Source organism: Diceros bicornis, chromosome 25 (genome assembly GCF_020826845.1).
Source record: "Diceros bicornis minor isolate mBicDic1 chromosome 25, mDicBic1.mat.cur, whole genome shotgun sequence".
Classification (NCBI taxonomy): domain Eukaryota; kingdom Metazoa; phylum Chordata; class Mammalia; order Perissodactyla; family Rhinocerotidae; genus Diceros; species Diceros bicornis.
The window spans coordinates 14,799,275-14,810,959 of NC_080764.1; positions in this window are offsets into that span (position 1 = coordinate 14,799,275).

The following is an 11,685-nucleotide window of genomic DNA, read 5'->3' on the forward strand; positions in this document are numbered from 1 at the left end:
CCCAGCCTCCAGCGTCCTTCTTGTAATAGAAGCAATGGTTCCCCTGGTAGCCAATTCTACAATGTTAGTCTAGAAATCAATCTTGGAGGCCAATTCTGCAGCCTGCTCCTCTAGCTCCTCCAATAATTCCCAGTATTAAACCTCTCGAAAACGGTTAAAGGAGCCCTGTCATCTGCAACTAAGCCCTGATGGATACAACACTTGGTACCAGAAATGGTTATAGGCATTAGACTCCCAAGGAAGGAAATCTGAGATAGGTCATGCGACCTGGCTGGGTTGAAGGTAGTGAAGCCCCAGTTACCAATAGAGAATAGAAAACTAGTAGCCTATAGTACCCAGTGGTAAAATAGTACTTAAATGATGATGTATGATCATCTGGAATGAAGCATCTATTGAGCGCATAACTTTGGCAAACAGAGTGGTGGCTGCTTTTGCTCTGCCGACACCCAGTACCTGGGATCTGATAAAGTGAACTAAGATAGTGAAAGAGGCGGTAGGTCTGACTTACTTTCTTCTTCCAACAGGGCAACTTCTTTGAACAACCACATTTCTCTCCCCTTAACAGTATTTAACATTTGCCTGAAATTGGTGAAGTTTCCACGACTGTGCCATGCCATTCTTCTGAATGGAATTATTACAGTTTTGGATAAATGAGCATGTATGTGTTTATACTTACATGTGGGTAAAAATTATTCCCCAAAACAACTGAAATTCGTTTTAGGGAAAACAAAACTGACTTTCTGGTCTTTATGGATATGCCATGTTAGTACGCTTCTGTTTTTTTCCACAAAATATCCAGCCCCAAATTTGAGAAATGCCAACCTATCAAAGACACCAGAGGACGCCTGCTTCACTCCTTCCCAGGCTGTCCGACAAGTCCCACCAATTGGGAGATTTGGACTGGTCCTGTTGGTGACATCCATGAAGAGCCCCCAGAAGCCCTTCCTCACAATTTGAAATTGTGTTTACTAAAATATGTAGTGAAGTTTCCTGTTCCCAGTGCCAGATAATATTGTTTACACAAGAACAAATTGAATCTATGCCACACAGTAATTGCTAGGTGCCCCCAAATTTGATGTGTTTGACTATGCAGTAGAGATAAAGTTTCTCCAAGGACAAACTCTCAGCATATTTGGCAAATTTAATTTCTTATCCTTACTTACAACTTTTTTCCTGCATTATTTATTTAAAAAAATACATAAAAGTGCTGTAACCATTTTTCTTTTGATAAGACTCAGGCAGCTGCAGCTCAGTCTTCCTTTGGGTCCTCAAAGGAAGCAAAGCAGTTTTATCTCTCCACCTCATGGCCAGAGACCCCCTGGAGATCAAGGCTTCTGCAGCCCCTTCTGTCTTGAATGGAGAAGAGAGAGAAGCTGGGCTGCTGAATATGTAAATCCTTCCCAGCAGACAGCCATTGTTGTCTGTTCTAGGTGTGGGGAGGCTCATTAATGGATGAACTCTAACCCTGGACTCAAAAGGCTTTAGAAGGAGGCTCTTGAGGTGTTCGTGGAGTGAATACTGAAGGTTAAAGAAGAAGAAAGCTAAAAGGAATCTCTCCGAAAAGGACTTGACTATGGCGTTGTGGGTTTTTTTTCAATTCAAAGGATAGAATGTAGCTCCATGTTGAAAGAAAGGGAAGGAGTGTCACTGGCAAAACTGACCCTAAAGAAGGCTAGCCTCTAGAATGTTTCAGGGCTTGGGGTTCCTCAACTGGGCCAAGTAAGCTGCTGTACTCCTCAAGGCCATTTGACTATAGATCCAGGTAACATCAGCCATGATGCTTAGCAACACTGACTTCAAGAACCAGTGATATCCAGGCCAGGCAGAATAGAACAGTGATGAGTTCTAGTGTATCCGTGAAGGGCATCTGGAATTAGAGTTTTGCCAACCTGATTCCCACAGCTGGGGGGCATTGCTCTTTTCTTCTCTTTTTTCCTCATTCTGTCTTACTTTCTGATTGACTTTTCAGCGCCCCTGCTGGTATTAGACCTTGATCCTGAGCTCCCGCCACCCCCTGCAGCCTCCTTGATGGGCTTCTGAAAGCTGCCTGTCCATGTCTGTCTGTCTCACCATTGCATCTGCCTCCACATAACAGCGGCTCATGAATATTTGTTGAATGCATGAACTGCTGGCTCGTGGCTTAGGACCTTGCCTGCTCTGATGCAGGCTGGCTGGAATTATATGGCTTCTATCTGAATGACTCCCAGTATTGCCGCTTCCTGAGATTTCTGTTGGGGGTCCCACTCACCAGATTCGACCCCTGAGATAGTGATGTTGGCCTCGATCAACCTTGCTATGAACTTTGCGTGTGTTATAGCTTTCTCTGAGACAGAATTACTCTCCATTCCCTGAATTCATGCTCTTCTTTACTCTCAGGTCTTTGCTTTTTCTGGCTTCCTGCCTAGTACTTTCTGTGTCCCTGCTCACCTGGCTAGCTCCTACTTAATCTGTCCGTTTCAAGCTTTGCCTTAGATATCACTTAATAAAGGAAGAATAACTGACTTTCTACCTCCCCACCACCTCATGTTCGGTTTAAAGCTCATACCTCCATGACCTTGCCTTCTGCTGGAACACTTACCAATCCCTAGCCTTGCTTTCTCCTCCAATAAACTTTGAGCTTCTTGAGAGGTTGAAGTACATCTACCTTGTTTACTGGTGTGTCCTAAATACGTGGAAGATGCTCAAAAAATATGTGTTGAATAAGTGGTTTTAGGCAAAACTTCCAGTTACTAAATGAAAAACATTGGAATGACCCTCCACAATTCTGTACTCATTGAAGGGTTGAGGTATGGTAGTGAAATTAAAAAAGAAAGAGGAGATGGAGGAGAAAGAAAAAGAAGAGAGATCTGGAAATAAGTCTCCCTGGAGAGGATTTTGCAGACTCAGAACTTGGGAAGTAGATTTACAGTCCTGAAAGAAGAAATAGAGTGGGCAGAGGAACAATAGAGATGGAACCTCAGGGGACGGCTGAGAGCTGCCTCTACACCAGGGCTAAATACTAGAGGTTGTGGGATTTATCCAAAGGGGTGATACTTCCTTATAATGGACCATAACAATTCTGATCCAGCAAGACCCAGGGATAGAGTTATGTTTTCCTTTAGTCTACTGCCTTCCACTTCTTGAGTATGTTTTATCCATCAAACATTTCTTGGTCTTGGGATCTGGAATCTAGAGAGGAATAAAGACATGGTCCTTGCTTTTGAGGAACTCAGACTCTGCTGGAATAGATGGGCATAGAAATAATCAATTTTTCAAAATAATCAGGTGTTGCAAAAAACAACGAGGTGAAGGGTGTCTTATACTGCTCTGGCTGCTCTAACAAAATAACATAGACTGTGTGGCTTGTAAACAACAGGAATTTCTTTATCACAGTTCTAGAGGCTGGAAGTACAAGATCAGGTGCCAGCGTGATCAGATGAGGGCCATCTTCTGGGCTGCAGACTTCTCATTGGATCACACTGTGGAAGGGATGAGGGAGCTCTCTTGGGCGTCCTTTATAAAGGCATTAATCTCACTCACAAGAGCTCCGCCCTCATGACTCAATCACCACCCAAAGGCCCCGCCTCCTAACGTCATCACGTTGGGCATTATGATTTCAACATATGAATTTTGGGGGAACGCAAACATTCAGACCATAGCAAGGGGACATTTGTGCTAGAATGTGAAGAGCAAATAGGAATTTCAGTCATGATTAAAGGAAAGACGATTCAGATAGATTGAACAGCATGTAAAAAGACCCAGCATTGTGGAGGACTGTGGTGTTTTCAGGTTACGTGGAAAAGTTCCATTTGGCTGAAGCAGAGGATGCGGTGGGGGGGAAGGCGCAGAGTGGTCAACTGGGCGCTGGGGTTCAGATTGTGAAAAGGTCAGCGTCTCGTGCTAAAGAGATGGGAGCCTCTGAGTGATTCTAAGCCAGGAGTGGACAAACTACAACCCACGGGCCGAATCTGCCAGGCTGCCTGTTTTGTTAAATGCAGTTTTATTGAACACAGCCATGGCCATTCATCCACTTGTTTTGTCTGGCTTCATTAGCTCGCCAAGGGCAGAGTTGAGTAGTTTCAACAGAGGCTGTCTGGCCTGAAAAATCTAAAATATATACTATCTGGCCATTTATAGAAAGAGTTTGCAGACCCTTGTCCTAAGCCAAGGAGTGACATGGTCGGATTGACATTTTAGAAAGATCATTCCAAAAATTGTGAGGTTCTGCATAAAATCTCATTTGGGAAAATAAAAAATAGTGTTTCTAGAAGACTTGAAAACCCTCAAACTGCTTGATAAAACCCCAAGTCCCTCTGCTATGAGCAGCATTATTATGATTTCTTCATGTCCCTCCTACCTGCCATCATGTTTATGTGCCAGTCTCTAAGTCAGAGCAAGTTCCTTGCCCTAAAGGCAAGCATTTTAACTTTTTTTGTCTTTGAATCCCTGAGGTTGATCTTACTGCCTGTGACCTATGACTTAATAACTGAACTTAAATAAATGGTTGAATTACTGTCCAACCAACATGGAGAACCACCATCATCCTGTTCACCCCCTCTGAACACTCCCTGACCGAGTGCCCATCTGCAGGCAGGAATGCAGAGAGGAGACGATCTGGTCCTTTGCCCTACCTGGAGCCCTAGAAAGGACTCTGATTTGAGAAGGCTTTTATGCTGGTGTGTCTGCACCTCTTTTGCCTTCAGGTAACTTGAGAAGATTTACTTTGAGGCCTTTTCTGGGCTGTGTCCCCAGGTGGGCATCTCCCTGGCTGAGGTCCGGGAGAGACGAAAGCGAAGTGAAGGTTAGGTTTCCTCTTGGCCACCAGGAGTCCTTTGTGAGGCGAATCAGCATTTGCAAATGAAGATAAAGGACCAGGCAAACAACTTAGCAAGTGATAACTGCAAAACTGGCTTAATCTTAATGAAATCTGCAACATATATTTATATAAGTCATAATGACTCTTGCTTGCTTTCCATGTAATTTGCTCAGATGGGTTTGGAATGACACAGCCAATTGTTTTGCCACTGCCTTTGACCTATTTTGAAGAGCTCCTCTGCAGCCCACGCCATGCTAACAATGACATCCAGCTGGTCCAGTGGGACCTCAAGCCTGTTGGAAATGCATTACTTTAACTCCTTATTCTCCCAGGAAAGCCAGAAGTTGTTTTCTAACCTGAATCTCAGACAGGATGTGGTAGATGGAAATGTGGGTGTGATGACTATTGCTGGGGTCCCCTTAGCAATAATTTCCTTCCATCCCATAATAACAGTTCTCCATCCTGATGTCCTCAGGGACTCCAGAGTTCCCAGAATTGAGTTCTTTAGCATTCGCTGCTGTCATTATGACTCAGCTTGCCCATCTGGGCATGAAGAAGCCAGGGGTAAGCAGGTCAAGGCAACGGGTGGAAGCAGGATGCTGATGGTACCCCCTCTCATCCTCCCTCTGATTCACTCCCTCCCCTGGCACCCCACACATGTCATACCCCTCCTGTGCCCAACTGCACAGTCCTCCCTTCTTGTCTCTTTAATTCAGTGGTCCTCCAAATGTGATCTGCCTCAAAACCAACTCAAGTGTTTGTTTAAAAAAATCCTCTAATTCTCTTGGGATGAAATCTCAGAAGATGCTTTTTTAACAGACTCTCTGGATGATTCTTATGCTCATTCAAGCTTGAGAACCATTGAGCTTAACATTGATACTGAGATGACTTTGTTCTTTCGTTGTAGCTTTGGGTCTGTCCTGTTTTTATTTTGTCCAGTTCCTAAGACTCCTTCCTGTGATCTTCCCACTTCTTTTTATCCATGACTGAGATTACCTAGGTCATTTCTGTCTCTTTTATCTCTAGGATCATATACTTTCGGTTTCATCCAGCTGAGCCAGGCTTTTCCCATCTCTCTGCATGGCCAGCTCCGTCTTATTTTTTTCAGCTCTCAGTTCAAATGTCACCTCCTAGGAGAGGCCTTCTCTGACCATCATATTTAAAGGGCCTCCCACAACTTGGTACCTTTCATATCATTCTGCTTCTTTTCCTCAGAGCATGTAGCACAATCTGTAATTATGCTGCTGTTCATTTATTTATGTTTGCTGTGTTATATCCCATGGGAATGTAAGCTTTGTGCGGTCGGGAGCCTTGTTTGTCTCGTTTCCTACTGGATCCCCAGAACCTAGCCCAGTGACTGAAGTGTTGTAGGCACTCAATAAATATTTGCTAAATTAAAGGATGAGTGGACATTGCTGTGTTCAAGGAAGATGGCATATTTCAAGAGACGTCAAGTCATGCATGCCATCCTGAGCAAACGGTCTGGGGCCTAGATGACGGGGCTGAGGCAGAGGTGCAATGCCTCACTCTGGCATTCAGGGCTCTCCACCATGTGGCCCTAATCTATCTCCTCCTCCCCCATTGGTTTCCTACAAGTACCCTGTACTCTGCTTAGTAATCCCAATTCTTGAACCACACCCTCCATTTTCTTGCCTCTAAGAACTTTCCTAAACTGTTCTCTCTACTAAGAATTCCTACCTTCCCATTTGGTGTCATAGTTCTACTCTTTTGAAAGTACTGTGTCTAAGACTCCATAAATACAGAAATATTTACTGAGCAACTTGTAGGTGCCTGGCACCGGGTCTAAGGGCTGAAAAAGCTACCTGTACCTTTCTGTATGACCTCAGGAAGTCACTTCTCCACAGTGGGTCTCACTTGACTCATCTGCTGCTGCTCAAGGTGTTTGGATGGTCTGTACAGGCTCCTCCAACTCTGAAGATACTCTGACACTCATAGTGGAACCATAGGCCAGAGAAGAGAAGGAATATCTGGGACAGACTATCTGTATCTCCTCAAATGGTGCTGTGTAGAAAAACTCCACTCTGTCTTTGATGGGCTCTTGTCTTCTCCTCCCTCAAGGCCTCCCAGACAGCTGGGCTACGTTCAACATTGGGCAGAAATCGATGCAGCCAATTTCTGAAAAACAAACAAACAGCCCCAGTGTCATGTTGAGGGTGATAATAGATTAGCAGCACCTTCGGATCAGAGGAGTCATTAAATATCGGGTTACCCTGAGCGCTTACGGGAAAAGAGCTTCCAACACCAGGTCGAACCTGCCCCGAGCAGGCAACCTGAGACTCTACAGGTCTTCTCTCTACAGGAAGAAGAGTTTGTCTGAACATGAAGCTGCAAAGAGGATCATGACACAAGTGTACTGCCCAACCGGCCTTCCTACCCCCCAGCTGGGACTCTCTTATTGGAACAAAAGACATTAGAATGAACTTTAATTTTTCTTATATCCACATCCTTTCAAGACACATCTGAGCTGAGTCAGAAAAGGCCTCTAAGCACCCCTTCCCCCCAAAAAAAAACAGTGGCATATAAGGGCTTTGGGGAGAGATAGACCTGGGTTTGAATCCTCTCCTCTTTTTGTTGGCTTCAGGTCATTGATCCCATTGCTTAACGTCTTAGTTTCTTCTTCTATCAAAGCAGCCATCGCAAGAATTGTTAGATGTCATACGTGAAGCACCTTGCAACGTGCCGGGGGCATCATAGGTGATCAATAAATTATGTTTCTTTTCTCTTTGTGTATTATTCAGGTCATCACTCTGGTCCTATATGGTCATGTTTGAATACACAATTCTTATATTCTATATTCTATATTGATTCTGTATTCAATGTTCATTGAATATACCATGCCCTGCCGCCTGACCCCACTTTGTGTGTGTGTGTGTGTGTGTGTGTGTGAGGAAGATCAGCCCTGAGCTAACATCCGTGCCAATCCTCCTCTTTTTGCTGAGGAAGACTGGCCCTGAGTTAACATCTATTGGCAATCCTCCTCCTTTTTTTCCCCCCCTTTTTCTTCCCAAAGCCCCAGTAGATAGTTGTATGGCATAGTTGCACATCCTGCTAGTTGCTGTATGTGGGACTCTGCCTCAGCATGGCCGGACAAGCGGTGAGTCCACGTTTTTTAATCCAGGTGTTTGGTGGAAGGTGTGAAGCTCTGCTTGCTCCCACAGGCGAGAATCATCCATCCAGCCTTCTGACTTGCACTTCTCACATTGTATGTCCCTCCAACATACACTAATCAAAGTCAATCACGATTGTTTGAGCTGCCTCCCAACTTCCCTCCCAAGATGGAGAGTTCTTTAAGGACCCACGGATTATGTTTGTTTCTATATCCCTATCACGGAGCTAAACACCTGGTACATCATAAGCGTTCTGATTTCCTGTGGCCAAAAGATGAGAAAAAACACCCTAGAAGAAAGGGAGACACAGTGATGGCAGGAGATTCAACAGCAGATGGCTTGGCATGGAAGTCAAGAGGGACACATGGCTCTGTTCGTTACAGAAATCCAACATATAACAACAGAACTTCACAGGGGGGAAATGACTTTTTATTCTCTACACACTCATTCATTCAACAAATATTTATTGGACATCAATTTTGCTTGAGACTGTGAGGCAGAGTTAGAAATGAACTTCGAATCTAGCCTTCTTCCACTCAATCCCGTTCAACATGGAAAGCATGGATGAGGTAGCCCTGCAACAGAAGTCACTGTAAAATTGAAGACATCCCCTTTGCCTTCAAGGAGCTCAAAGTCAGGCTGGAGAGAAAAGATTAAAAAGCAAAGAGTAATTATATATTTAAGATATTAACCATATAATCTGTCATGTCAGTGGAAATATTTTGTCAGTGTGCTATTTGCTTTTTATTTTGTTTATGTAGATTTTGACATGGAGAAACTTTTCATTCATACATAGTCAAATCTGTCAATCATTTTCTTTCAGGCTCTTTGGGTATATGTGTGTGTGTGTGAAGGCTCTGATTGTTTTTGTGTTGGTGGGATTTTTTTTTGTTTTTTGCTAACTGGCAATTTTTATTTCTATTCATTGAGACTATATTGACTTGTAATAAGAAAAACATTGATTTTTTTTCATTTTGCAAAGGAAATCATTATAAAATTAAACAAAATACATAAGAATTGAAGAGAGAACCTAAGTATAACCAGGAAGAGTGAAATTGTATTCTGAACCTTCTGCATAAGAAAGAAAGGAAATGTGTGTGTATTATTTCCTTAAGAATTATTTTTATGAAAAATGTCAAACTAAAAAAAAAATGTTAACTTCAGCTGCATTAAAAATTAATTTCTGTAGACTAACTTCTTTCCTAACCATTTTAATAAATAAAGTATGATTGCAAAAATGAGCAATGTATGAGGAGTGAGGAGCAATCCTGTCAAGGCTGTGCCACCACGGGAGTGACTGGGCAGGGAAATATTCATGGAAATTAACTTGCGAATCAGATTCAACACACATTTATAGCGATCATTAGAATATAACTCATTTAGACAGTATAACTGTGCAGATCTGTGTTTTTATTCACGCTTTAAAGATGAGGAAACTAAGAGATACCAAACCATTTCATCTAAGATGTGTGAATGGTGAATCGTATATTTGAATTCCCAACCTATAATTTTAGATAAAATGTAACTGGAGACCCTCCAGAAAGTTCCCTACATGGAGCCGAGACCCCTCTGAAGCTGTCGTGTAATGATTTCCCTTCTCGGGGAAGCAGTTAAAATGAAATGGAGACCAGCCTTGCAAATCCCCAAGCAGACAAAACTATTTAAGCCTATTTAAGCCGTGTAAGCAGAATTAAGTCTAGCTTATTTCATAAACGTAAGCAAAACTTAACTGAGGTTATTTCTTATAAACATCTCTGATAATTATATACGAAACTTAAGTCATCTTCCTAAAATAGTACAAGATAATCACTTTTAACCAATTCCCTGCCATCTGGAAACCCCCATTGTAATAACTCATCATTATAACCCAAAGATTCAACAACTTCCTCATTTTCCCTTTGTAAGCCATCTTGCAAGGTCATGCCTCTGAGCCTCATCTCAGTTTTGGGTTTGAAGACTCCTAGTTTGCCAACTGTTCTTCTGCGCACAATAAACTCTTACTAAATACTACTCTACTGACCTGGTTTTAATTTTTACTGTGTCTGGATTTTTGACAAGACACACAGGCTGTGTCTATTATCAATTATTTTAAGCAGGGCACCCCAGGGTCTGGTTGCCCATCTCAGAGATGCACCACTCCTTTGCCACATGGGAGAAAAGCGTGTAGTGTTCGAAACCTCTTGTTTAAAGCTCTTTTGTTTATAAGCATGCCCACTTGCCTGTTCTGTTGGTTTCAACACTAGGAAGAAATGTGCGTCCCTTTGGAACTTAAATAAGACAAAAAGTGCTTAGGAATGGATTTTCCCATAAGGGTGGGTTATCTGCAGGCTGTCCTCCCTTCCTCCAGCAGCGGAGTGAGCAACAAAGCTCTGGGGCTTTGCCACTCACACAGGTGAAGATTCCCGCCTTCACAAGGCGTCTGGGGAAAGAAGCGTCATTGAACATGTACGTTTACTTCTACTCCCTTCATCACTTCACTCAACTGACAGTAGGGTTTTTTTTTTTTTAAAGCTTAAACCTATAATGACAAAAAGAATAGAAAAGGACAGCACTTTGGGGGAGCTGGGAGTCAGATAGACCCAAGAAAGCTAACTGAAGCAGAGGTGAAAGTAATGGCAGGGACTCAGAAGGCTCAGAATCTGGGCCAGATTCAAGCAAATACGGAGGTGAGCGTGGGCTGGAAATAGAGGAGTGATGGAGAGTCTGTGGAAGAAGGAGTTAACCCCCATCCCTTCCCTGATCCTGGCAGAAGAGTGACGATTCCACTCTGGAGGTAATGAAGCTGTGGCCTGTGGAACGCGAGGCTCAGCAGAGAGTGGGTGCTGTCAGGGCTTGAGTGAGAATCCACATCACGAGCTCCAGTCCCATTCTGAATTTTGGGACCTATAACACTGGAAGTAAGGCTATTCTCTACCTCGGACCAGGAGATGCAATGATTCTTCTCAGGAATCTGGGTACCCCAAGAGAATTATTTAAAGATACTGTCAGAAGAAAAATTCAGAGAGCTTTACTTGGTATGAATATTTCATTGTGCAGGAAACAAACTGTTCGAGAATAGGGAGATTTCAAACCCAAAGCTGGTATGGAGCTCAGAGGCGTGACGTTACAGGATGGCTTATAGAGTGAAAATGAGGAAATTGTTTAACATTTACAATGATTGGTTATCACAGTGTGAGTTTCCAGATGGCGGGGGATTGGTTAAAAGTGATTATCTTATACCATTTAAGGAAGATGGCAAGTTTCATTTATGATCATCAGAGGCATTTACAGGAAATAAGTTAGGTTTTGCTTACGTTCATGAAATAAACTAGATTTAGTTCTGCTTACACGGCTTAGTGGTTTTGACTGCTTGGGGTATTTTCAAGCCTGGTCTCTATTTTATTTTATTGTAACAGTTCTGACTATAGAGGGTCTCCTAACCATGTGGTCAAGTGGATTACCTCACAGTAAAGCTCCCTAGTAAATAAGCCTTGCCCCACCCACACTGAGCTTCCAATTAGCTTTTTAATGCCTTACTCTCTTAGTATGTATAGATAGCCAAATATCATCAGACATGCGAGGAAAGTCTCCAGAGACAGAGACAAAAGAAAAGAGAAGAAAAAAAGGAGAAAAAGAAAGAAATGAAATGAAAACGGTAACTTGAAGAAAACAGAGACTCTTTCAAAAGAAGACAACTAAGAAAATTAAATGCTCAGGCAGATAAGGAAAGATATTGTATCCATGCAACAAAGGCAAGATGCTATAAAAAGCAATATTCAGAGA